Below are 22,644 nucleotides of genomic sequence, written 5' to 3'. Positions count from 1 at the left end.
TGTTGGGGAAGTAGAGTAAGAAGGAGCCATGGGATTAAAAAAAAATATTGCTCGCAGGCACATCAAGAAAAGCAGTTTAGACCATAGACTAGTTTTGTTTTGTATTGTATTTGAATTCGTGAGATCATCAAGTTGAAAACTGATAAAGTCATTAACTCTGGAAAATATCTGAGTCTGCAGTTTGGTTTGGTTTTGGTTTGTTGTTTTTCTTTTCATAAACAAGGATACTCAGATAATATTAATGAGTGATAAAACAAATGAAGAAATAATGATGATGTGCATTTGCTCCTATAGGACAATGATAAAGGCCATGAGTAGAATCGATGTTTGGTTCATCTAATAATTGTTTGCAGTAAGGACAATGCTGGCTTATAGAGGACTTCAGCTTTGGGCTATCTATCTCAATCATTTTTTAAAAAAACATTTTGTCATGAGACTTGTCATGAACAAAACAACAAAGGAATAAACCAGATTCAGTTCAGGCGTATTTTGCCATAGTATGGATATGGGGATAGGATTCATCTTACTAAATGTACATGTCTTTATTGCAGACATCTGAGCTTTTTACTCTAGAATAGCTTTATAGTAAAGGGAGAAAGTCACTTGCCAAAATGTGACTCACCTCATCCTGATGAAGATGACTACATCATAGGTTTCTTTCTTCAAGCAAATTAACATCCTAAGCAGATATTCTCATGAGCTGTCTGATGAGTCTATCTTACTTTTAGACTCAATGAAAATGTTAACTGGTGATTAAAATCTCTAGTATGCATCACAGACATGTTTACAGAGAGTGACTGAATATTTATGGAAAAATAAAACATAAATTAATGTTATTTTAGAGATGACTTCTTGAATCTAAGAAAATGCAAGTTTATGTTTTTCATGCATCTATGGGAAGTGCTGGAGCTTCAGAACCTGATGTAGTTGGAACTTTAGAAACCATATCCTTCTCCTGTCCAAGACTGCTATCAGCTGCATTATGACAATACATTTAGCAAATAAAAGAAACTGTAAGTATATATATAATGTCCTCATTTTACAGTTCCTATTACAAACCCATAGAAGGTCAAATTTGTGCCCAGCACATGCACTGATCTCCATTTGGAGGCCTTTTTTCCATTTAGCAATGCATTTTATGAGGTTTAATGTTTGGAAAAAGCTTTTCAGACTTAATAACTTGGATACATATTCCAATTAAGTACATCCTGACTTTTTTTTTAAGTCACCTTTCTGTTTTCCTGAAGAATGACATTTACAAAACCTCTACTAAATATCCTTAACCATATTTAAAAATAAAGTCAGCTATCCACACATAGCTGAGACTATTATGCCATGTTCTCATTTGGATATAAATATTGCCCTGACTTAGCATCATCAGCTTTTCCATGAATTCTTTGATTGTAAGACATTTGACTTTAACTTTTCATTTTATGGTTCTTGGTTACCTAGGCATGAGACTGCCTTTCCTCAGTCTTTGTAATAATTAATTAACCAATGAATCCATGGTGTTTACCAACCATAGGAAAAGTTTGATTTGAAAACAATAAATGCAATACCAAAATATAACCCCCCCAAATGCTAAGTTATATTACCTTGATATTAAGACGAACCATTCTTCAGAGATCATTTAGATGATCAACAAATATTCCTTAAAGTAGATTTTTTTCTCAGAATTATTTTTGATAGCTTGTAGAATTTTAATGATTTAGATAGTGAAAATAAAATCTGATTACGATAATAGTTTATTTTATTGCTCTTCCATTGAAGCCCTTTCTTATGATAACTCGTACTTGTATGCACACACCACAGAAGCAAATTTCAGTGGGTTCCTCCTGTAAGTAATGACTTCAAAAGTTGCCCTTTTAATCTGTTTTAAGTGGTCAGTGATTATTCATTAATTTAGTCCTGTCTTCATAGAATCATAGAATCATAGAATCACAGAATCACAGAATCATAGAATCATAGAATGGTTTGGGTTGGAAGGGACATTAAAGATCACTTAGTTCCAACCCTGCTGCCATGGGCAGGGACATCTGTCGTGGTTAGTGACCTGGTGCACCATTTAGACACTCACAAGTCTATGGGGCCTGATGAGATCCACCCAAGAGTACTGAAGGAACTGGCAGATGTGCTCACCAAGCCCCTTTCCATCATTTACCAGCAGTCCTGGCTAACTGGGGAGGTCCCTGCTGACTGGAGATTAGCAAATGTGACACCCATCTACAAGAAGGGCCGGAAGGAGGACCTGGGGAACTACAGGCCTGTCAGCCTGACCTCGGTACCAGGAAAGCTGATGGAGCAGATCATCCTGAGTGCCATCACACGGCATGTAGAGGATAACCAAGGGATCAAGCCCAGCCAGCATGGGTTCAGGAAAAGCAGGTCCTGCTTGACCAACCTGATCTCCTTCTACGACAAGGTGACCGGCCTAGTGGATGAGGGAAAGGCTGTGGATGTTGTCTATCTATCTAGACTTCAGTAAAGCCTTTGACATGGTTTCCCACAGCATTCTCCTGGAGAAACTGGCTGCTCATGGCTTGGACGGGTGTACTCTTTGCTGGGTAAAGAACTGGCTGGATGGCCAGGCCCAAAGAGTGGTGGTGAATGGAGTTTACTCCAGTTGGTGGCCGGTCACAAGCGGTGTTCCCCAGGGCTCAGTGTTGGGGCCAGTTCTGTTTAATATCTTTATCAATGATCTGGATGAAGGGATCGAGTGCACCCTCAGCAAGTTTGCAGATGACACCAAGTTGTGCGGGAGTGTTGATCTGCTTGAGGGTAGGAAGGCTCTGCAGAGGGACCTGGACAGGCTGGATCGATGGGCTGAGGTCAATTGTATGAGGTTCAACAAGGCCAAGTGCAAGGTCCTGCACTTGGGCCACAATAACCCCATGCAACGCTACAGGCTTGGGGAAGAGTGGCTGGAAAGCTGCCTGGCAGAGAAGGACCTGGGGGTGTTGGTTGACAGCCACCCGAATATGAGCCAGCAGTGTGCCCAGGTGGCCAATGGCATCCTGGCTTGTATCAAAAATAGCGTGGCCAGCAGGAGTAGGGAAGTGATCGTGCCCCTGTACTCAGCACTGGTGAGGCCGCACCTCGAATCCTGTGTTCAGTTTTGGGCCCCTCACTACAAGAGAGACATTGAGGTGCTGGAGCGTGTCCAGAGAAGGGCAATTAAGCTGGTGAAGTGTCTAGAGCAGAAGTCTTATGAGGAGCGGCTGAGGGAACTGGGATTGTTTAGCCTGGAGAAAAGGAGGCTGAGGGGAGACCTTATCACTCTCTACAACTACCTGAAAGGAGGTTGCAGAGAGGTGGGTGTCAGTCTCTTCTCCCAAGTAACAAGTGATAGGACGAGAGGAAATGGCCTCAAGTTGTGCCAGGGGAGGTTTAGACTGGATATTAGGAAATTTTACTTCACTGGAAGGGTTATCAAGCATTGGAAGAGGCTGCCCAGGGAAGTGGTTGAGTTGTCATCCCTGGAAGTATTTAAAAGATGTTTGGATGAGGTGCTTAGGGACATGGTATAGTGGTGGTTTTGGTAGTGTTAGGTTTACATTTGGACTCGATGATCTTAAAGGTCTTTTCCAACCTATACAATTCTGTGATTCTGTGATTCTGTGATTTTTCACTAGATCAGGTTGCTCAAAGCCCCATCCAACCTGGTCTTGTACATTTCCAGCAAGGAGGCATCCACAACTTTTCTGAGCAACCTGTTCAAGTGTCTCACCACCCTCACAGTAAAGAGTTTCTTCCTAATATCTAATCTAAATCTACCCTCTCTCAGTTTAAAACCATTACCCCTTGTCCTATCACTACACTCCCTGATAAAGAGTCCCTCCCCACATTTCCTGTAGGCCCCCTTTAAGTACTGGTAGGCTGCTATAAGGTCTTCCCAGAGCCTTTCGTTGTCCAGGCTGAACAACCCGAACTCTCTCAGCCTTTCTTCATAGGAGAGGTGTTCCAGCCCTCTGACCCTTTTTGTGGCCCTCCTCTGGACCCGCTTCAACAGGTCCATGTCTTTCCTGTGCTGAGGACTCCAGAGCTGGATGCAGTACTCCAGGTGGGGTCTCAGCACAGCAGAGTAGAGAGGCAGAATCACCTCCCTTGACCTGCTGGCCACGGTTCTTTTGATGCAGTCCAGGATGTGATTGGCTTTCTGGGCTGCTAGCACACATTGCCGGCTCATATTCAGTATTTCATCCACCAATACCCCTTCTCCTCATGGCTGCTCTCAATCCACTCATCTGTCAGTCTGTATCCATGTTTGGGATTGCCCTGAACCAGGTGGAGGACCTTAAACACAGCCTTGTTGAACTTCATGAGGTTTGCACAAGCCCAGCTCTTGAGCTTGTCAAGGTCCCTCTGGATGGCATCTCTTCCCTCTAGAGTATCAACCACACCACTCAGCTTATTATCACCCGCAAACTTGGCATCTAAAAATTCTTTAGTAGAGAAAAGGGCCAGTGACATCCCAAAAAAAGGACAAAGGTAATTTCCTTTCATGTGCAGGAAGGGAGAAAATTCAGGAGCTAATTTGTCTCCTGGATCCATCCAAAAAATACCTTTGGAGTGTAGTTATTCAGATTACTAGCAATTATATGGTTTATAATACTAGCAGAGATTACCTAAACATTGCAGTTTGCATCTTCACTGCTACTGTGCTAATAGTAGATATGTCAAGATACAAATATGAGTCAGAACTTTGTTTCCCTAAAAAATGATTAATGAAACAAGGTATTCTATTTTTTAATAAAAGCTGAAATTTAAGTATAAATTATTTTTGTGTGTATGTGTGAAATAAAGTGTTAAAGTAAGCTTTTAACTTCTGTAGATATTACTCAGAAGCTAAGGCTTTATATTCTATGAAATCTTAATGTTGAAATGCTGTTCTGAGATGAAAATGCTTTTCTTCATGGCTATATCTTTACAACCCAAATAGTATCTAATTTTAGATTGAACCATGTAGAATTAAGCACATTTTTAGCCTCTACTATACAGTGATTTGTAAAACTACTTGGAGATTGAGGATTAAACCTTCATTAGGGCTCCATGTGACACCTACATCCCAGTGAATAGCTGTATTTTATTACATGTGGGTTTTCATTTCTGTGCTTCAAATGTGCTTCTGAATGCCATTTTTTCATACTTTAATGATTTTCAGGACATAGCTCTGAAATGTAAGATAATGTCTGTTTATTTTCTAATACTTTTTCTTATAGTTTAAAAATTTGCATTTAAAGAGGGGAAAAAAATGGTCAAACAGTTTTAGCATACAAGATTTTAAAGAAAACTAAATCATATTAGTGTAGATTAAATGTCTCTGTTAACTGGCGATAATTCAACCTTTTTTTTTTTACAGAATAGCTTCACAGAAGCCATATAGGATGTATGTCATCACTTTATTCACGGGTTCAATCTATTTCCCTGATTGTTTATTTTCTTGCTTTCTGTGAAATAGATCTCCATTATGGCTATTTGCAACAAGTTTGTATAAGATTTATATACAAAGGAAGGAAAAAACAAAAGTAAAAACTGTTTTGGATTTCAATGCTATGGGCGAAGAGAGGTATGCATTTGTCCATTCCATTTTCATGTTAAATTAAACAACTCTTCAACTACAGCTTACGGAAAATAAATTGTATTTCATTTTCAATTGGCTTCAACCTTTTTTTCTCAAAAGACTGAATTTTATATTAATTAGCTATTTTCTTAAGAATATGACATGAAAAATCATGCACTGTCATACTGAGAAGAACATGAATAACTCAAGATACAGCACTATTTACCATCATTAAAAAACCCCAAAATGATTCGCCCCCTGCTCTATTTATTCTATATGACCTGCAGGTCCTCAGGCAAACCTCTGTGAGTTAAGGAAAAGCGTTTCAGTGTGTTTTAAAACTAGCTTCTGATCCACCAACTGATTAGGATATGGAGTCTTTTGTTTGTGATTAATAGACTACAGATGAAATTTTGAATTAATTCTGACATGGTTGTACTGAGTAATACAGCCAACTGATTTTGGCAAAAGCAGTATTGTTGTCAGTCATCAGAATTCATGTTCCTTTTTTGTCACATTCACTCCTTTATATATTATTCAGCAACAGCCATGTAAAAAAACCCCAAACACACAGAAAAAACCCTAACAAAAAAACTGCTAACAAAACCTGATAAATACAAACACAAAACTTTTGGTTGAGGATGTCACAGTTCATGACAAATTGACAGTGTGGAGACTAAATGGTCCTAGCTATCAAAACACTTCAATTAGATAGCTTTTAAAGGGTTTTTTTTAATAGTTTTTGTTGTTGTTTTGATTTGGTTTTGTTTGTTGTTGTTTATTGTTGGTCCCCAATAGCTGTAGCTCTGAAATCCCAGTGGCTGGACTTGGATTTCTTCAGGGATCTTTTGCCATGATTTTTGGAGATTCTATCTACTGAGGCAGACATTTTTTACCCCATCACCAGTTTAGACAGGGGCCAAGAATGTTGCCCGCGGTACTTTTGACCTCACTTGTTGGAAGGCTTCTTATTACTTCGATATGCTCCCAAACTGGTTTCATTTATGGATCATAGTGTACAGTGGTTTCACAAGTTGACTTCATCCAGGCATGTGCATCCTCCAGATGTGCAGTGCTGGACAAAGCCCAGACGCATTTTCCCACAGCATGCTGCACAGATTCTCTCTGTGGAAAGAAACTCTCCCTTTTGGTCATTCCCTATTATATAATCTTATTGCAAGAAAGCAACTATTCATAAAGGATTGTCACATGAGAACTTATTGCTGCCCTTTTAGATAAAGGCAAAGTCATGTAGAGGGTGTAATCACCTGTACCAAGTGGGAACTGTTTGCAGGTTTCTCTGTTACAATGAGCTGGCTGAGGTTATCCTGCAGCCAGGTGATTTGTGCAACACAGCACAGCCTGAAAGCCACACTGGACGTGCAGGACAGCACAGCACAGCACAGAGCAGGCCTTTGCCTACTCAGGTTATCTATTGTGTGGATCACTAACTCATCAATGTGCAACAGTCTCCTGATCAGAATCAATACATTCCCCCTCCTCCTCTTGGGCAGTGATGAGGCACCTTCGTCACAGGGTGTCAGTTTCACACAGGTCACTAAGCAGTCATTCATAATCTTCTCTTGAAGGAAAGGTTCATATGCAGCTTCCTTCAGCAGATGCGTCTGCTTTCCATTGATCTGTTCACCTAACTCCTTAGCTCAGGCCTCTAGCTCATAGGTGTTCACATCGCTTTTCCATTTTTTCTCCTTGATCTTTGAGTCTCTTCCCAAATTTGTCTCTGATGGGGTTAATTTTTCTTCCATCTTTTGTTCCCTTTCCGTCCTTTGTTGGGATATTTCTCAATAGTTTGCGACTTTGACAGTGATTAACAGGTTTTTTATAATCGAGCTACTCCTCTATGTTTATATATAAGTTGCTCCTTTATCTTATAGTGTTAATTGAAGTTTGTATGCTAACACTCAACTGCCAGCCCAACTCAACTGCCACACAGGAAGCTTCTATATCAGAGACTTCTGGAAAAAGAAGTATTTTCAGGGAAAGTAAGCTTATATTTATGTCTTGTTCTTATAACTTTCCTTAAACATTCACTTTCATCCACGATGGGAAAAAAAATGCAAGACTTTGTGGAGCTTTGGATTGATCTGCTACAACTATTCCTGTGCTAGATAACATATATGATTACCTGTGAAGTCAGGAAGATTTGATTTTGGTTTTTTTTTTAACGTGTATCTTCTTTGGCTAGTGCAAGTCAGATAATTTCAGCACAAATAATTAATGACTGCATTCTTCATTGCTTTATTATTTGTCATTAGCTGATTCTTAAAAAAATGTACTAAGGGAATAAAAATAATAACATGCAAATTAGGTACATACACACTTGTCACAAGTTAAAAAAGCCACGATTTGTTAACAGCTCATGATAAAATGGATTGACCCTTAATATTGAATAAATTAGAGCATTTATAGTAGAGCTGCTCAGAGAATGGGATCTTCTGTCTATGGGATATTAAATATCCAAATCTGATTTTTGTGTAACCAAAATGAAAACAAAACCAGAATTCTCTTACAGAATGATATTTAAAAAAAAAAAATTCAGTGATAATACCTCTTTAACACTATATTTTATTTCAGTATTTAAACCAGCATAAATGCGAAAACAAAGAGAGCATGAGTATCTGTTTTCAGTATTTTACAGACTTTATTAAATGTTAACATACTTTGGCCTGAAGATTTTTAAAGAAAACCAAGTACAAAAGTGAAATGATGTTGTAGATTCATAGATAACAAACCTCCATGCAAACATAGGGCAGGGATACCATGGGCTGTGAGATGAGGAACTGAGAAGATAAAAAGTTTCAGGCTTTGTTTCCTGACAGAAAAAAATGAGTGGCATTTTTCATATTTAGCATGTACAATGTAAATGTTTATGTCTGAACTCACCATTCTAGACTCAGTTTATGAACAAAGGGGCAAAAAAATCTCAACTCTGGGGCATGATTCATGCAACATTAGATAGCATTAAGATTGACTAAAAGGCAAGCCCAGGACTTCCTCATCTTTTTAAGATTAATCCCTTCCCCAATACTAAGTTCTGCAGGAAGAAATCCTGAATTTAAAAAACACAGGGGAAATTAAAGCCAACTTATTTTCTATAAAGACTTATAGAAGGAATGGCAAATGTATGTTTGATAGAATCTTCTTTTTCTGAGAACCATGTATATTTTTACAAAATTAATCTCAATTTACTTTGCAGAACCTAAATAACTTCATCTTGTTTTTTAGAAAAACCTGAAAATCAGCTTTCTCAGATGCCAAGCCCATTAGGCCTGCAGAGAAATACCAATACCAGTTATACAAATGCATAGTTTGGGGAAAGAGGTAGCACTATTATAATCAAAATTTACAGAGTCATGGTTTTACTTGAAAGATGTTCACAACTGAAACTGAGAATGGCCCTGAGGAACAACCACTTTCTTCAACATCTGTGATTATTACCACATCTGTTGTGACATATGAATGTCCTTTATTTGTAATTGTTCTAGAGTGAACTGGGGCTCTAAATCCATGATTGTGGTTTCTATTCAAGAAGACAAGAAAGTCATCACTATGCTGATATTTTCCATAACAATAATGTTACAAAGCATTATTTGTCTTGACATTAAGCATTTCTTGGCTTTGAAATTTTCAATTATATGTTGTTTGAAGTTTCCTTGTACTTGTAATTTTTGTTGTAGGATAAAAGATTATTAATGTCCCAGTGTGACTAAAACATATTATGGATTTCACAGATTTTGGCAGTGTAAAATTTAGGTAGTTATGTGTTATTTAGTGCAATGACTATATTTTAAATTTTTTTTGAAAAAAAACCCCACATGCTGTGATACAGGCAGAATTTAGTTTTCTTATTAAAATCAGAGGGAATCAAACCTTGCAATATTTCTCTCTCCTATTATATTGATTTAAATTTTGTCTCAAAGGCATAAGAAAATTGATGTAAGAAGGAATATTAGCTGAGTACATTTCATTATACTTTCATTTACAACTTACTATTGTCAGATGCCCACAGGCATAGATGCCCACAAATTAAAGTTTATTATTCTATTATGGTGTGACATTTGTCAGTTTGCATTTAATATGGTAATATGTCCAATTCAAGACTTAAAAACAAATAAGCTCTGGATTGCAGCCAAAGTGAATGAGAAATTGTTTTAGAAAAAAAGAGCAACAGCATTTGCAATTTTCTGTATCTCTTAAAACATTTTGAAGAGAACATCAAGAATTTCAAACATTCATGAAAATTTTATTTCCCCTCAAATTTTTATGGATGACACCTCATGAAAGTTCCAAAAAGGTGTAAATTACCTCCCTCTCACAGTGCTACTGCCCACATTGGTCCCTCCTTGGTCGTTGGTCTGTAACCCACCATAGGTTTCATTTCCCAACCCTTTTCCACCTCTGCTGTAATCTGCTTCTTCACCATTGATATGACCCACTGTACATCACTACTTTACTCCCCTACTAAAGCCTCTCTTTATCTCCCCTTTTTAAGTGATACTATTTCTTCTGTTCTGCAACCAAAGAGTTTCAGTGACAAAGTAATTGATAATAAGGTTTACAGAGATAGTGTCCTCACCTGAAGAAACACCACAGAAAGATACCGGTCATTAAATAAGCTCTAAAAAGAGTAAAAGCTTCTGGCATAGAGACCGACAAATGGAAAACTGTTATACTGCACAAATAAAGTAGCTGAGGGAAGCTCATATAGCAAAGGATCTAAAAAAGAGATATAAAGTTGAGAACCTCAGTGCCAGCTCCTCAACAGCAAGGACAGATAAAGTTTTCCTTGGAAAGCTGATATTCATAGGGAAATATGCATCTTGCCTAGTTGCCTGCAGATGTAATCTTAGAATTCTCCTTTCCAAACCTGCATTTTAAAAACTTACTTCCCATGCACTTGTAAAGGAAAGGTGGTTTTCTCCATAGCCCACTGGTTTTTTGTTTGTTTGTTTGCGTTTTTTAAGGGTCTTTTGATGGAAGAAATCTGACACTAATCACTTTTGCATGCACCAACTAGCAAGGCCCTTCTCCATTTTCCACGCTATGAAGGACTTTCTCTTCACCACCTAAAAATATCTGATTTACAAGCCTGGTGAGACATTGAGGTTGCACGGACTTTCTGGAACACCTGACAAATGTACAGTGGAGCAAATTCCAAAGTTAAGAGAATTACATGTCACAAAACATTTGAAAAGTCTCTCTCTTCTGAAGCTTGGAGGGTGCTATGTTGCTTTGCAGATGAAATCTTTTAGTGAAATGTTATTTGGATAGGGTGGTAGGGAGAGTTTTATTCCCAATTTCTATTTTCTGTGTGTAAGGATTATTTTCTATGTTTCCCAGTAAGTTTGTTTACCCCAGGATATTAATGTTAATGGGTCAGATCTTCTTCCCTAAAAAGAAAGTATGAATGTGCATTAGGGTGTATTTGCATTGGCAAATAAAAAGGCCAGACATCTGCTCCAAGGCCATGTGGCACTGATTGGCTTGTGTCTATGCTATTTTGGGCTAGTCCCATCTATAAGAGACACTTTTTGGAGAAAGGTAGCTGCAGTAGTTCAGAACAAAGCTAGTGAGTGAGCTCACATTGAGGCAGCATGAACTGTCAGGGGTCTTCTGTTTGAGAGTCCTCCTAGGTCCTTTTCCTTTGTTCAGGCTGAAAAATATGAAGAGAGCAAGATAAAATTAATTAAGAGGCATTTTATAGTTATGTTTGTTTGCCTTTTTTTTTTTAAGAGGAAAATATAGCAACCTCCCTTAATAAAAATGAAAATTTTAAAACACCCATCAAGAAGAATATGGAATCACACATTGCTATGTTTAACAAGAATAAGTAAAAAAATTATATTTGTAATAACAGTCCACAATTAGCATTAGATGTGGTTGAATTCCCTAGATGGGGAATTCCCTAGATGGGGTTGAATACCTAGATTCCCTAGGTCAATTCCCTAGATGGGGGTTGAACCCCATCCCCCCAGCCCAACAAAAAACCCCACAATGTTTGTTGCATCTCTGAAATTGCAGTATTAGTATAAAGGAATGAACACAGCAAATGTTAAGTGGAAGACTATGATTATTTTCCTCTGGTATTGCATGGACATACCTACTCTGTTGGCATTGCATGGTTTCATCATATGTTGTTATTTTCTGAAGTACTCTAGCAAAGCTTTAGAAAAAGTCTGTTAGCCAGGGACAATTTATTCACTGACATACATATTGTATTTCTGCCATTTCTGCGTTAGCCTTGCAGTAAGGGCAGAGGTATTTATGCCACAGTTTGTAAATTCTTCTGGCAACTTTTCAAAGCTGCCTTATTGTTACTGAACACTGTGAAGCTCTTTGGCATCGTGTTCCTGTGTTCTAGCTTTACATTACTCAGGTTTTATTTGCTGATATGCTTGCACAATCAAGCCTTACTCTTGCTACACATTCACCTCTGGTACTTTTGAATAATGGTATATATAGTACTAGGAGATCAAAGAATTAATATGAGTAAAATGGAAGAAACATACCCATCTCCTCCACAGTCCTCAGTTTATTTATTTAATCATTGCCCAAATAAAGCCGTCTCACATTGCTGGAAGTGAAAAAGCACAAAGTCTTAATGGAATTCCAGAAATCATTAAGAAATATTCAAATTTCTATTTGTAACAAGTCTTGTTATTCAAATATCAGAAATTACATTGTTTTAGAAAATAAAAATCTAATGATAGACAGCAAAAGTTTAAGGCCATAGAAGTCACACCAATAAAGTGGCACAATATAAAAGAAACAATTTGCATAGAAGCATTGTGAAGTCTTACTGATGTTTCAAAATCATATTCAGTTCTTCCTGACCTTTTAGACCATTTGTTGCTAACATTTGGACCTTCAAGTAAGTTTTCCAATTGTGGTGAAGAAGAGTGAGGAATCAATTCATTGTAGTGGCAGCTGGAGGAGTCCCTCTAGGCTCTAACAGTTTGTAAGGTGTAACTTCCTCTGAAATTCCTCCTCTATTTAGCTATTCGTTTAGCCTAATTAACAGCAGTCACTACTTCAGTCTGAGATTCCTGCATGTCCATAGGGAAATGTAATAACAAGGATTTCCTTAATGAGATGACGTGTGTAGTGGAAGAGATGGTAATTAAAAAGTTAAGAGATGGTTATTGGCTGTGAAACAGTAGATGAATGATCTATACAAACAGGTAAAATGAGGATTCTCAGGGACAGCAAAGGAAAGGAAGAAGGACTAGGGTAATTGCATAGTACCAACGCTATCCTGTTTTCATTGCTGGTCCAGCTAGGGAACAGCTGCAATAGACATGTGAGACTGGCCAACTTGCTTGACAGTAGCCTATCTATTCCAATTATTTCTGTCTATTGCTTTCTTGCAATAACCACATATCAAGCCAAAATACTTGAGTCGTTACAGTATTTCATTGACTAGTTCACCTGAAATATACCAACAGCACCATGGTAATTTCCATCCTCTATTCTATCTGTCACACAGAACAAATCTATTTATGATTTGTTTTCAGAGCTTTTGTCTCCTTAAGACTGAGTCTGTATTTTACACTACAGCAAAGTTTTAAAACATCTTCCTCCACACCTTCTTTTTTTTTTTTTTTTAGGCTCCAGAGCTTAAATATATAACGGGGTGAAAAAAATTAAGAAATAAAAATTAGATCCCTATCTGTCTAGGCAGTAAAATCAAGACAAGCAAGAATGTAATTTTAAATATTTTAAGCAATAAAAGCATTTTTGTCTGTATAAATGCAAAAACTTGTCACAGTTTTCTTCCCTCTCTGACAGTCAAATCCATTAGATTTTATCATATAATGGTGGAGGATTAAAGTTCTGAATTTGAAAGGTTCTTTTCAAACCTTTCTGAAATGGAACATTACTTTTTAAACAACCTTTAAAAATCTTTACGTAAAAAAATTCAGCATGACTTTCTACAACTCCAGAAATTTAGCACAAATAAAAAACTGGTCAGTGTTTTCAGAGACTTGTGCTGGTCTTCAGTAACCACCAGCACTGTAAAGGGTTCAATCTTATATGGAAGTTTAAGAAAATGCTGCCTAAACTGCACATTATTGAAAATGCTGTATGCAGAATTTTAACTCACTCCAAGCAATTCAGCATGTCACTCCAGTCTTGAGGGAGAGTCACAGTGCAACTGCTTGTCAAATATCAGATTTACTTTGAAATTGCTTTAATGACTTCTAAGACAACATACAGTTTTGGATTTACAACCGGGGCACAGGAGTGGTAGTGGGAGCAGGAGGGGAGTAAAACAAATGCTGTAACAGAAATAGACTAGTCTAATAAAGAAGCTTGAGTCCTACAGCATCAGTACAACAAAATTAAAAACAAGCAGAAAACAGATTTAACTTTTTAAAAGATATATTCATAGCCTTAATCTCCTTTTTACATAGCTGAATTCTGAAAAGGGTTATGTTTGAGGAATCCTGGCTAGGGTTTCTGAGTATGGTCCTAAAAAATAAGAGGTACCTTTGGTTCTATATCCCAGAATACATCATTTCTTTACTAGGAAACTCTTCAAGGAACATCCATGTTTCCTAAAGAAACAGACAAATATAAAATATATGCATATAGACAAATGGATTGAGCTATCTTCTTAACAGCATATATATAGCATGTATATATATGTATATGTACCTATATGTGAACAAGTATACATACATATATATACATAACGTCATGTATATTAAGCACACTATACATGTTGCTGTTTCTTCTATTTCTTCATGTTTTTATAGTGTCAGTTCTTTCTTATAGTTCTTACGTGTTCTTTTTCACTGTTCCTCTTTCAAATGAATACAGTATTATCATATACCTTTTGTACATCGTTATCCTTGTTGTTCTTGATGTGCAGACATTGGTCCTCTTTCAAATGAAGGTAATATTATCTTACTTTCTCAAATACCTTTTATTTAAACATATTCATTCCTGAGACTCATACCACTATCTCAGATTATTTCAATTTATTCATAGCATTGAAATACATAATTTTGCCTTTAAAATGTAAGAGGGGTGTTCTGAGACCATTTTCTATCTTAGAAACCTGGTCCATGATTTTTTTGGTCTAACTAATGGTATGAACACACTGTCTGATTCAAGATTGAAAAGTCACTCAACTGAGATCGTATAATGCATTACATGTAATATATTTTGCACACATTTAGCTAAAGCCTAGCCATAAACTGCCATGCAGTTGTGGTTGTTTATTTGTCTATTTGTAGAATTTTATCCTTGACCTTAAGTCATTGATGACTTTGTTAGTTTGGTGCCAGGTGTCCTAGCAATGGCATATAAATGACCACAGAGCAAATGACATACTGTACACTCATTCGTTAATCTCTGAGTAACTTGTTTTGTTGAACACTCCCGCCACTCTTGACCCCCATTTTACTATGCAGTGAATGCTAATATGCAATTGAATAGAAGAGTCAGAGAGCAATCAGATGCACTATGAATGCAACAGTGACTTGAAAAAACAAATGTTAATGATGGGCAGAAAAGAAAGCTGATTAAAATAATTTCTGTTGAACTCTCGCCTTCCCACTTGCATTGCACTTTTTCTGCTCATTTATTATACATATGTACATACATATAGTATAAATACATATAAAATTGATGTCTACACGAGTCAAAAAGATAGTGGCAGGATGACAGGAAAGGGTAACTGCACCAGAACTGTGGTCAGTTCCATGGAATGAAGAAGATAAAGGAGGGAAGAGATCAAACAAGTTTATATTAAGTATGGGATTTTCTTTTTTTTTGTATTTACATTATTGAAAATGCTATGTCCAGAATTTTAATTTACTCCAAGCAGCTCAGTGTATCACTCCATTCTTGACTTCATATGGGTTCAGAAATTCTTGCAATAGCATTAACACCAAGGTGCTGTCTACATTAAGGAATAAAACCTTCTGCCATGTCTATTGCAGTTTCAGTTGATGGATCACAGTGCCATTTGGAGTGAAGAATGTAGGTTTAACTAAACATCAGAAATAACTTGTGCTGTAATTAAGCTTATACTTTCACTGATGTTTATATAATCAGGTGATATATAAAGTGGTTTTGTTTGTGTTTTGCATTTTATAATATCTGAACTGAACAAATCAAAGCAAATTAAAAGTACTGCAGAAGTCATAGACCTGTTTGTTAAATACAAAAATCTGGACACTGACATTTGAAAAACTCCCTGAGAACTCCATGTCCACCTGCATTTGCTTTTCAGTCTTCTTTTCTATATAAATTACCTGGCTTATATGTCCTACAAAGTGGGAACAATTCCACTGGGGAAAAAAAAAAGTAGTAAGTTTAGATGAGGTCTTTAAAAATACCATTGTCCTGCACCAGCTCTAACTTATTTTGACGTTTGAACCATATAGACACCATGAAATGAGTGGGTTTTTTCCCAGTCATGACATGTAAGGACATTAAATAATTTTATTTAAATCTATTTTAAAATTTCAAGATTAAAAAGATTTTTGTTTGTTTAAAAATTTCATTGGATATCTGTATTGCACTTTGTCAAGGTAAAAAAGATTAAATTATACTGGGAAAGCCAGTAGGTTCTCTGACAGATGTAGCATTTCCTTCCATTTGGGACTCATTAATCCCTTGACTTCTTTACTTTGTGAGGAAAAGAACACTACTTTTTTTTTAGACTCTGCAACACAGAAAACCTGCCTTTATCATTCTCTCTTACTTTTCTTTCTTAGATACCTTTCTCTACATTTAGCTGGTTTCCACAGCTTCCCTTAAGCTTGTTCATGAATAAGCTATGGACCCATTTTTTTCTGAATTTCCACCTTTTTGTTTTTAATCAGCTGCTTTATCACAGGAGAGGGATGCATTTAGACCATACATTACCATATTTCAAACTGTTCCAGTGTGAAGTGTATATATTTGATCACTGTCTCAATTCAACCTTAATTTTAAAATTAACACAATTTATATCAGTTCTAATGAGATTATAACACTATTTAAATACAGTTTTCTACTAGCTGAAATCTAAGTATTCATCTTAACATTGTGTCCAGTGATGTATAGGTTGTTTCTGTTAAAAACAGGAAAACCTAGATAAGCAAAATGACTTCATTAAAGTCAGTGTCTGAGTCAAGGTTAGAATGAGCATTACAGTTGCAATGCATTTTTTAGATTGTGTTAATCATAAGGACTTATGTTTAGGTTGATTTTGTATGGCACTGTCTTAATCTGTGGTATTTTATTTTAAATTTACATTAGTAAAGATGTCTTCAAGTGAGTTCATATTAATGTATAATATGAGATGGCAAAAAACTAAACTATTTTCTTGGAAGCACTGAACAGCTTTTCTGACAAGTGAAGTAAACTTTTTGTGGTATTAGTGAGGAAATATCTTAGTGACATGGAAGATAATGTGGTTTAAAGTCTCATCTGTTAATGATTTGGTACAGATTCTTCATTTATGATATCTTTTCTGACTGGCATTTGGTGAAAATTATTGAGTCATACACAAATATGGTACTAGCTATTCCTTTTGTGTATAGTTTTCTTTTAGCTGATACAGTCTTCCTTTTTCTTTACTCAAGAAATATTGAGAGTTCTTTAATGTTTACAAGTGGCTGGAAATAATATTTTGATGATGATGATCTCTAACACTGGTTTTGTATTTCTGTAGCAAGTACATGTCATGTTTTGATCAGATTCTCCTAGGCTATGCTTCTGATTCTCAAGTGTTTCAAAATCTAACCATGTTACTCAGTCCTAAGATTAAATTCCATCTCCAAGCTCAAAAGTGAAACCAAGTTAACCATCAGAAGTAATTGAAATAGGTTAGGTATAGCTTGTCTTGCCTTAGGGAGACAGAAACCTTTCAGTGTCCCTCCAAGCCCTGTATTATTTATTCTCTGAAAATTAATTTTATTGCACTTCCCTTATTGTACCTCTCTCAAAATAAATAACTATACATAAGCATTTGACATGTTATCAACATCTGATGTTTCAAACATTTCTATTTTCTGTATTTCAGAATACAAGTGACAGTCACATGATAAAAGGCAATTCATGGTTTCTGTGGTGTTGTTTTTTTTCCCCTCCATCCGTGCTACCAAGTGATTATAAAAGCAATAAGATAATGAAACTGTTCCACTGATGTAACAGGTCGGATCCTAAATAATATAAAAAGTAGTCCAATTTACTGTATAGCCCTCACTGAGTGTTTCAGCACCCCTGATTTTTTTCTTAAATTGACACAGTTTCTATATGCTTTCTTCTGGTTCTCTGTCCTTCACTTCTATAAGCTTTATGTAACTGACATTTTCTGCATCCAAAGTAATCTTGACTCTAGAAAAGTTACTACAACTGTAAATAATCTGTGCAGTATATCGCTTTGATGCTTATTATGGGTGTGTTCACTGTCAAAACAGAATCAAGTCAACAACTACTACCACTCTTCTTAGCTACTATGTAAAATCACAAACAGACACATGTTGCAGAAGATCTGACTGTATAATACGTAACTTCATTTGAATAGTGCTGACAAAGAAAGATATTGATTAAAAAAAAATAGTTAAAAATAGTTCAAGAACATACATGATGTTAAGATCATTATTCTGTATCTAAAATATTTTTTTGATTTGCATGAAATCAATTAGAAAATTGTGATACTGAACTATGCTTTGTATAAACTTTCAATGAAATTGTGTAAAACAGAAAGCCATGAATAATGTTGCTGGAGAATTGTTGGCATTTGAACTAATATTACCCTAAAACATTTGCAATTCAAAAGGGGAAAAGTGCCTAGATCTGGGATTCCACTTATTCTATAAAATAATACCTATTCTTGGAGAAGAAGGAAGCAGGAAAGAGAGAAATTTCCCCAATTTTATTTACTATGACATGAAATTATAAATAGATACAGGGGATAGCTATAAAGAAATTACATATGTATTCAAATCTGATTGATAGAATTATAAGGCTCTGTGTGCTATCAGGATGCCACAAGAATTTTGGATTTTGTACATAATGTCATTATCTACAGAATCTTGTATTATTCTGTGTGGGATAAGAAAAAAGCAATAAAATAATTTAAAATTCCTTTGATGTGTATACTTTTTATGTGTTTTAAAAAAACTTTTAAAGGAAAAACTTTGGGAAGGTTTAGGACAATAGAGAAAATACATAAACAGACATAAATAATATGATCTAAATTCCATTACAAATTACTACATCTGAACAAAATTAGCCTTCTGATGTGAAGTCCATTCTAATCTAATCCTTTTGCCCAAAGAAAAGTGTCAGTTTCAAACTGTTACCTTAATACGCTAAAGCCCATTAACGTCCAATACTGATAATGATTGTAGGTTTGATTTTACACCTAAACATTAGATTCTGGAGTCCTACCAGAATTTGGAGGATCAAAAACAAGCTTACCCTCTCTTAGCTTTAAGATTACCACAAAAACTGCCAAAGGACTGCCTCATAAGAAAAATGTGGCTCTAGGCAATAAAAATTGATTATACACTGTTTGTGCTATTCTTTTGCATCTGTTATGTAGAACTATTTTACCCAGACATGCTAGGATGTGTTAACTTTTATCTAGATAACTTTTATCTAGATAACTTTATCTAGTTACCTTTTACCTAGATAATTTTTATCTAGGATAACTTTTATCTAGAAAGAAATGTTAAGGAAATATACTTAAAGTTGATGGCAGTGCTTCATCTTTAGCACAGTTGTTGATAAAGTATGTAACAAAATTAACCTTTTCCTTTTTTCCCCCCTAAGATTTGGGTATTATTCTTAAAAATAATAATAATAATTGTATATTGCCATGCGTATAGAACACCAGTTAAGAAATTCTGTGATTTTAAGATTTAGGTTAGAGACAAAGGAGAAATGTAGGTTCTCCTGAGGGCACCGATAAACCTAAATGTCCCTGATCAGCCTCATGTGGGGCCTCCACCTACACACCCAACCTATGGACCCAGGAGCCCCATTTCAGCCTCGGTCTTCAGTTGTTATCTGAGCTGTGTTGTAGTCTTGGTGGTCTCCAGATCAGCTGCAGATGTACTTGATCCCATTGATCCTGACCTGTGGACTGTTTTCGTGGCTTGACCTCAACCCAGCCTCATCAACGTAGTCCTGCCTGAACACCCCAGGGCTGTGTCTGATCCTGGTTCCCCTCACCAGGCTTGATCCTGTGTACTCTAAGCCTGCACATGGCTACAAACCTGTCTTTTTTAAGTGTATGATACAAAGGGTTTAAATCTAAACTGATTTTCATTGGACTGATTTTGTTTCCCTTTCTACTTTCTTGATCAGTTACTTGCATAGCAATTTTATGCAGGAGCTCTATTCTTTGACTGGAAGCAATTTGGAGGTATTTAAGCAACTGACTACCAGTAACCATCAAAGCAGGAAAGCCTGGAAAATTTAATGGGAGGTTATGAAGTGTGTAGCATGACAAGGGTGGTGAAGCATGTTCAGGCTAAGTAAAACTGGCAGTGTAAATAGCTTTTAAATGGATGTATAACCTTTTTAAAGGTTAGATGTTCATTCTTCCTCTCACTTTTCTCTGACTGAAACAAATGCCTCCATAATTCCAATGAGATCTGAGATACTGTGGGAAAGTCACTGAAGACATAAAAGAAAAGGAGTGCATTCCTGAGCACCAGAAAAAGACTTCAGACATCTCAAGTTTTGTTCAGATGTCTGAGACATTCATTGATTCTCCTTCTCATCCCATTCTTTCCTTCTTTCATATGAGTACATCCTCACACTGTGTATATTCTTTGAACTTTAGTCATTTTCAATGTTACTTTGACCTCTGTAGCTCTCATAATATGAAATGCTCCAAAAACTTCAACTTACCTTCACATCTAAGCAATTAGGTAAAATATTGCCTTGTTTTACAAACATTGTTTAAACTATGAACTTAAAAAAATAATCTTCTGTCTGTATTTATAGACATGGAGTGAGGTATCATTTTTCAAATCATTGTCTATATACACCTGCTGTGTTCCGAATCCATGCTGTGGATGAGATCTGGGGGTGAGATCTGAATATGGACCACATCATCATCCTCTCCATCATTCTCTTTCCATCTCTTCAGCTTTTTCTTCTCTTCCTGCTAAGTTCTGGTTTCCTTCATAAAAAACTTAACATCTTGTCAAGAATCACAGAATCATATAGGTTGGAAAAGACCTTTAAGATCATCAAGTCCAAAGATAAACCTAACACTTGGCAAGACCACCACTATACCATATCCATAAGCACCTCATCCAAACGTCTTTTAAATACCTCCAGGGATGGCGACTCAACCACTTCCCTGGGCAGCCTCTTCCAATGCTTGATAACCCTTTCAGTGAAGTAACATTTCCTAATATCCAGTCTAAACCTCCCCTGGCACAACTTGAGGCCATTTCCTCTCGTCCTATCACTTGTTACTTGGGAGAAGAGACTGATACCCACCTCCCTACAACCTCCTTTCAGGTAGTTGGAGAGAGCAATAATGTCTCCCCTCAGCCTCCTTTTCTCCAGGCTAAATAACCCCAGGTCCCTCAGCCGCTCCTCATAAGACTCCTGCTCTAGACCCTTCACCAGTTTCGTTGCCCTTCTCTGGACACATTCCAGCACCTCAATGTCTCTCTTGTAGTGAGGGGCCCAAAACTGAACACAGGATTCGAGGTGCAGCCTCACCAGTGCTGAGTACAGGGGCATGATCACTTCCCTACTCCTGCTGGCCACGCTATTTTTGATACAAGCCAGGATGCCATTGGCCACCTGGGCACACTGCAGGCTCATATTCAGGCGGCTGTCAACCAACACCCCCAGGTCCTTTTCTGCCAGGCAGCTTTCCAGCCACTCTTCCCCAAGCCTGTAGTGTTACATGGGGTTATTGTGGCCCAAGTGCAGGACCTTGCACTTAGCCTTGTTGAACCTCATACAATTGGCCCCAGCCCATCAATCCAGCCTGTCCAGGTCCCTCTGTAAAGCCTTCCTCCCCTGAAGCAGATCAACACTCCTGCACAACTTGGTGTTGTCTGCAAGCTTACTGAGGGTGCACTCAATCCCCTCATCCGGATCATTGATAAAGATATTAAACAGAACTGGCCCCAACACAGAGCCCTGGGGAACACCATTTGTGACCGGCCGCCAACTGGAGTAAACTCCATTCACCACCACTCTTTGGGCCTGGCCATCCAGCCAGTTCTTTACCCAGCGAAGAGTACACTCGCCCAAGCCATGAGCAGCCAGTTTCTCCAGGAGAATGCTGTGAACCATGAACTATGAATGATGTGAACCAAGAACTATGCAGCAGTACAAAAGGTCACTTAGGGGTGTCACATATGACATATATGAATATGTCATATAAGATCATGGTCTGATATCTAGGCATGTCCTTTGTGTAAGGACCATGAGGACTCCAGTAGGCCTTACTGGTCTTTAACAGCCTCACCTGGAACCCCATTGCACTCCTTTACGAGGATCTCAGGAGCCCCATTTCAGCTCAGCCCTGGGCACCCAGCCCCAGCCCCAGTGACACCATGGGTGTGTGGGTTCCCAGCCCCATTTCTGGACTTTAGCCCAGCACTTTGGGTAGCTTGTCCCCTGGACAGGCCCCCTGGACCCATAGTGTAGTTAGTCTCTATCCCCGTCTCCTGCTGCTCCTGACAGGATCCACCAGGAGCCCCTGGTCCTGGCTCACCATTTGGAATGTTGGGAGCTGCTCACGGACACTATTACTGGCCCCCAGCTCTGCCCAATACCCTCAGGACCTGTGGGATGGTGCCTGTTGGGGAGGGCATGGCTCACCCTGGGATCCTTGTGGTGCCTGGCTCCTCACCACAAGGGAGCAGCAAGCCCTTTCTGCTCCTGACAGTTGGATGTTAATGCATAAGTTTTCAGCACCCTGTTCTTGCTTTTGATTGAACAGCAATTGTATCGTTTCAATAGAACACACGCAAAAGAAAAGTAGACTTTAGACCTTTGAATTAATTAGGAGGGTTTTAGTATTTTCATTAGGAAAGAGTAGTAAAATGTTGTTGCATTTCAAAAGAGATGAATGA

The sequence above is a fragment of the Ciconia boyciana genome, chromosome 1, assembly GCF_034638445.1.
Source record: "Ciconia boyciana chromosome 1, ASM3463844v1, whole genome shotgun sequence".
Taxonomy (NCBI): domain Eukaryota; kingdom Metazoa; phylum Chordata; class Aves; order Ciconiiformes; family Ciconiidae; genus Ciconia; species Ciconia boyciana.
This window is presented reverse-complemented; position numbering follows the sequence as displayed.